Genomic DNA, 6,308 nt, shown 5'->3' on the forward strand with positions numbered 1-6,308 from the left:
AGAGGGGCAAAATGTATACACCTAAAAATAGTCTAAAGATAATTAATTAAATGAGCAATTATTTAATTAATCCCCCTTCCTAATTTAATTGAATCCATTAGCAATTTGATTAAATCCCTTTCATCTACTTATTAATAAATCTAAGGATTTATTTAATAGGTTCATTTCAATGGTCCCCTTTGATTAATTAATCTGAATTAATTAATCTTACCCCCATTTAATTCATTTATTCTAATCTCCTAATTAATTAAAACAAATCAATTTATGAGTTGTTGAAAGTTAATTAGCCTTTTTTTATTATTTGAATTTTTAAATTTAAATTACCCACATGCCTCCTAACTTCTAACCACCTAACCTAACCATCCCTTAGCTTAACCTATTCCACCTAACCTTGGGTTTAGCTAACCCTATCCTATCTTGCACATCCTAACCTCCTTATCTTAACCTCCTATGGGTTGGATATTCTCCCCTTGAGACACATGGCACTTTGGCCACATGTCTCCTCCCTTGGACACTTGCCCACTCATGAGCAAGGCTCCTTGACACTTGTCACCACATAGATGACAAGTGTCCCTTCCTCCAACCTCCTCCAATTTCACCCTTGATATCTTCAGACTCAATCTTGACCGTTGATTCCTGCCACCTCACCTCTTGCCTTGGAAATGCTATAAATATCCTCCATTTTGGACAACAAAGATTGTTACTATAGGCATATCCATTCTAGCATATCATTTGAGCATTGTTATTATAGGCAATTGCATCTTAGGTCTAGTTTAATTTGATCATTTTCTAGCATAATTGTTGAATCATGTGGCTTAATCAATCTCTTTTCTAGCTTAATTGCATCATCATCATAGCTTAATCATGCATATCATTAGCTTAATTGGACTCTTTGATCAATCTAGCATAATCAATCTCATCTAACTTGCATATCATCATCATTTTAAATCCTTCGTCTAGGTGTAGTCAAGTCACTGGGATTGCTTATCCAGATATGAGAGGAAATCCATACTTGCTTCTCTTAAGAGGCGATAGGTCACTTTGTCATGGTGTATATTTCGTTTGATTTCAATTTGCTAACCATGCTTGTAATGATCTATTGAGTGTTTATGTTGCAGCTGCAAGTACCCTACTTCACACACACGACAATAATGTTTGTCAAACAGAATGCTACAATGGATGAAATCACCATTGTTGCAAATGCTGCTAATGCCCACAATTTTATCACTCAGCTACCACAGGGATACGATACACAGGTATTTTTTGGGTGTTTAAAATCCTATTGCATTTGGGTGGGGTCCCATGTAGGGCGCTTTAAGAAAAAAATTGTGGGTGTAGAGAATTTTTTAGAATATTTTTAAGCGGCTCTAGGAAATTTAGTAGTATAGTTTAATTTAAAAGTTTAAGCTCTGAAACTGGTCGTCTCATAAATTTTAGTTAATGTTGTTTTGTTGAGAAGTTGGGAATCCCATAATACTTTAAAATTACAACAATACATTCACCTTATAAATATATTTAATTTCAAAAAATTAAATATATACATTATTTAAAAAGAGCAGTGAATAGGGAAACATCATAGTGGTGGAGAACTTATGCTCTTGAAAGAGAGGCCACAAGTTCAAATCGCATAAGGGGGCAAGGTATGTACGCCTCATTTGTAGTGCAGTTAGGTACCTCCTGCAAGGAGTACGAGGTAGTCCCATACTGCTCTAACCCATCTATGGACCCATACACAATGGCTAGCATCGTGGACTATAAAAGACCCTTTCCTTTCATTTCCTTTCATGTCCAACATTAAAAAAACACACAATATTTGATCTTTTGCTAAATATTTAGTTTGTCTGAAAACAAAGTTTACAGAAATAGGGTAGTTCTGTATATGAAGAGGAGAAAGTACCTCTCGGAATGAGAATATGCAATTTTCTTTCAGGACTTGGTTGTTGTCTACCCGGCAGAGCTCCCTACTTAATTCAATGAGAAATCAGAAAACAAAAGAGAGACAATACTCTGCTTGATGTACTATCTGATCTTAAATAGTATTTTCTCTGTATCTTTCCATTACCCAAAAAAAAATGCCCATATCCTATCACTTGCATTGTTTGTAGTTCACTCTCATTCATAAGCTGTTCTAACAACAACAAATGGTCAAAGAACGAACAATTGACAAGAATAGCTCTGAACCAATTTTGAGAGAAAGTAGCCAGGACCTCGAGAACATCTCAAATATTTCAAACCAATGTGGGAGTTCGTCTTCTGCGTTAGAAAAAGAAGAATAAAATGGAATTTTCATATAAAATTCGAACTCCATCCTTCTGCCTAGTGCTTGCAATGAATTATCTAGAATGAAAGAATGCTGCACAAGGGTGCCTTGGTGCCATTGGATACGGAGCTCTGAATCCATCTTACTCTATTGCTACGGTGAGCATGATATCAGTCCTATTTTTGGATAATCACGATGAAATAAGGGACAAAAAAAGAGTTGTTTAATTGTTTTTGTGGCATTTATAGTGTGGTCCCTTCTAGCAAATGTGATAGAACATTATAACTTTGCAGTCATGGGATAGTTCTTAACCAAAAGGGAAAAACTGAAAATGTTGTCAAAAATTTTTACCTTTGAAGTAGGATGGTTTGATATGAAAGAAAATTCAAGTGAGTTGTTTGTTCCAGGCTATCAGAGGAAGCTAATATGGTAAGTCTTGCATTAATAAATTATAACAGAATCAATACAGATGAGAATAGATATAGTATTCTTGATTGAATTCCTCTTTTGTTATGCAGATGAGATCCTTGGTGGGAGATCGCTTGTCACTTATGGTGCAAAGTCTATCATGAGTGGTTATAGCATGCATTGTTTCACTAGTTCTCACTTGGCATTTTGCCATTGTATTAATTGCAATACAACTTGTGTGGATTTACTGCTGCTACACGAAAAGAGTTATACTCAAGCGTCTTTCAAGGAAGTCTATCAAAGCACAGAATCAGACTAGCCAGGTGGCCGCAAAATGTGTTGTTAACCACAAAACCATTGCAGCATTCTGTGCTGAGGAAATAATTCTCCACCTCTTTGAAATCACTCAAGAAGAGCCTCATAAAGAGATCAAGATGCAATCATGGTATGTAGGATTGGTTCTTGGTACATCTGAATCTTTTCATACATCTCAAGGGGTTTTGGGATTTTGGTATGGAGGGAAACTTAGACTACAAGGCTATTTAAGTTTTCATGCATTTTTAACCTGCATGGCGATTTTGGGAAGAACTGCACGGATTATAGCAGATGCTGGAAGCATGACTTCAGACATAGGTAAGGGCGCAGATGTTGTGAAATCTATATTTGTGATTTTGGGCAGAAATAGTTTGATAAGTCTAGATGATATTGGAGGACTTAACCAATAAAATTGATGGCAATGTTTGTTACAAAATGTAGATTTTTTTTATCCTGCTCGTCCCAATGTCATTGTATTGAAAGATTTCTGCCTCAAAATCAAAGCAGCGAGCAGTGTGGCTCTGGTTGGCAAAAGCGAGTGTGGAAAGTCCACCATTGTTGGACTCTTGGAGAGATTCTATGATCCTATCAAAGGGCTTGTTTTAATAGATAATAAAGACATTAAAGCATTCAATTTGAGGCACGCGAGACGTTTTATAGGTCTGGTAGGGCAAGAGCTGACTTTGTTTACAGGGAGTATTCAAGATAACATTCTGTAGGGTAAGGAAGATGCAACCGAGGCAGAGGTGATTGAAGCCGCAACAGCTGCTAATGCCCATGGATTTATATGGTGAGTGAAATACTGTAATTTAAACATTATTTTTGTTTTTGACAACAGATGTATTGTAATTAATATTGTTTCAGTCATTTGGAGAATGGATATGATACAAATATAGGTGATAGAGGACTGCAGTTGTCTGGTGGGCAGAAGCAAAGGATAGCCATAGCAAGGGCAATAATAAAAAATCCAAGTATCTTACTTCTGGATGAGGCAACTAGTGCATTGGATGTTCAATCAGAGAAAGTGGTTCGGGAAGCTCTAGATCGAGCTATGGTGGGGAGAACAAGCATAGTCAGCTCATAGATTGATGCAAGAAAGAAGGTACTCCCCTTTGCATACAAACTCAAAATTACAAAATTACAAAACACAAATTGATATAGATACTCTCTGTCCTTAAATTTACAATTAGATTGCATCAGATCTACAAAACAGATTCCACTTCATAGGCTTCTCACTTTCTGCTCTATGAATCAAAACCCCAATTTTCTTCATCGTTGATCTTCTACAGTTGCCCAACGCAGCCTTCTCAATTCAATGGGTCATTTCTCCTATGAAATGCCTTCTGTTTAGCGCAACCCCACACAATGTTTCCCCTACATCTATTTCTCTCCAAATGCAGCCCCCTGCCCCCTCCCTTCTTGGATCGTGTCTTCCTTTATATATTGCATTTTTACCAACTGCTATTGATTTCATTTTCTTTTGATATCCTTATGTCTTCCACCAATACGCAGCTCTTACCATAACTCCTTTGTTTCTGCCGTTTTGGCTTCATATGTCTTCGTCGCTCTTAAACTTCTCATGGTATTTCATTTTGTCTTTTACAATTCCCCTGAGGCGTTTCAATTCCTTTCTTCAGAATGGAAGTTGAATGGCTTCGATGTTAGAAAACCCACCTGTTCCAAAATTCTCATTTTGCTGGCAAACGTTGTGGAATTTGGCTTAACGCCGACCAGTTCATTTGCTTGAAAGCTTCTAAAGCCCTTTGTGCCTATCCTTAATCATTATGAGTCACCGTCTCATTGAGACATTCTGTCAAACAGTTCACGTGCCACGTCCATGCTTCCACATTTTTCATTCTTGTTTACCAGGGGTAGTTGCTACAACATCTAACAAAATTCATGATGAAATTTATATTTGATGGATGACCATGATCATTGGAGAGCTGAAGTTACATTTAACTTGCTTATCACAGCTGAACAGAGAAGCTAACCTAAACTGAAAATAAACTAAAATTGAGAAAGTAAACTCAAAATGTTTTAGGATGAGGCAGGATTGCCAATCAACCCGGGATGCTCCTGCATCATAGATTGAGCACAATTCAAAACTCTGACTACATAGCGGTGATTGAGGATGGAAAGCTTATTGAGCAGGGCAGTCATACTGTGTTGATTAGTAGAGGTGAAAACAGTGAGTACTTTAGACTTATCAAACTCCAAGAACACGCTGATCCCAGATCGTCTTGAAAATGGCTTTTGTTGCTTACACCAAAACAGATTGTCTGTATCTATTAACCGTGCGGTAATGTTCAGAGAAAAAAAGAACCTTTCTGATGATAGTATTGTTTCCAAATTTTCTATGGACTAAAGTCGCGACCCCTTCCTTTCCTTATAAAACCCCTAATTCCGTTGTAACTTGCTAGGGTTGAAATTGTATTCACAAAACATTATCGGATTGTGTGCATGTGTCTGGTTCTGGTTATGAACTGTTAATGTTTACTATTAATGAAAGTTATTACTACATCCGTTATCTATCAAGATTAATGCATGAATTATTTTTTCGACTAATTGGACTAATCTTTGACTGGTGGATGGTGCAAGGTTGTTGGTTATAGGTACTCGGAGTACAAGGAGAGATGGTTTCTATGATACCACTGGGAGAGGTCAAAAGATCATAAGGCCAATTCAGTGGCAAAACCTTGATAGTATTTCGCCCAAACCATAGGTTCCTCTAACTATGTATCCTCTGTTACTGAACGATTCTTTTTACCACTAGCTTGAATTTGCAAGGATTGTCCAAACTTTTGCATGATCTTGAGAACCTGGACGCTCATTTCATTTCATGACATTAATCACTCATTCCTAATATGTTTGAATCTGCTGATAATTGGTATTTGTTATGCTCCCTACGATTTGCAGTTATGGTTGGATATCAGCAGTTGCTTTGAGTTGAACTTTTATTTGCTAGGTGAAGTTTATTGTTTTTCGTGTTTTTAGTTATCTAATTACAGTTTACAAAACTAGTATTTGCATCAGAAGGGATGCAAGGGTTATACTGATAGAAAAAATATTTAAGTTTGTATGTTTAGGAGACATATTATTTATTGTTTATTTCACTAAGAAATCATGTGACAGCATTTTTAACTAATAGAGTAGTCCGTGACTCGCTTCATATTTTAAACAATAGCTAGCACTATAAGCTTTGCAACTTGCAATGCATTGTCTACTTGTACATGAGTGTAGTTAGATAGATATAGGTTATATTATTAAAATGGGTTTCTTTATAGAATTAAGGATTGTCTCCTTGCACACGAGTATATAGTTAGAT

The 6,308-nt window shown here is 36.6% G+C and overlaps 1 pseudogene; it reads left to right on the top strand.

Moving 5' to 3' along the window:
• Window positions 1-2,792: 2,792 nt before the first annotated feature.
• On the top strand, window positions 2,793-5,947 carry LOC131056057 (putative multidrug resistance protein; annotated as a pseudogene).
• Window positions 5,948-6,308: the final 361 nt, after the last annotated feature.

The sequence above is a fragment of the Cryptomeria japonica genome, chromosome 2 (assembly GCF_030272615.1).
Source record: "Cryptomeria japonica chromosome 2, Sugi_1.0, whole genome shotgun sequence".
NCBI classification, from domain to species: domain Eukaryota; kingdom Viridiplantae; phylum Streptophyta; class Pinopsida; order Cupressales; family Cupressaceae; genus Cryptomeria; species Cryptomeria japonica.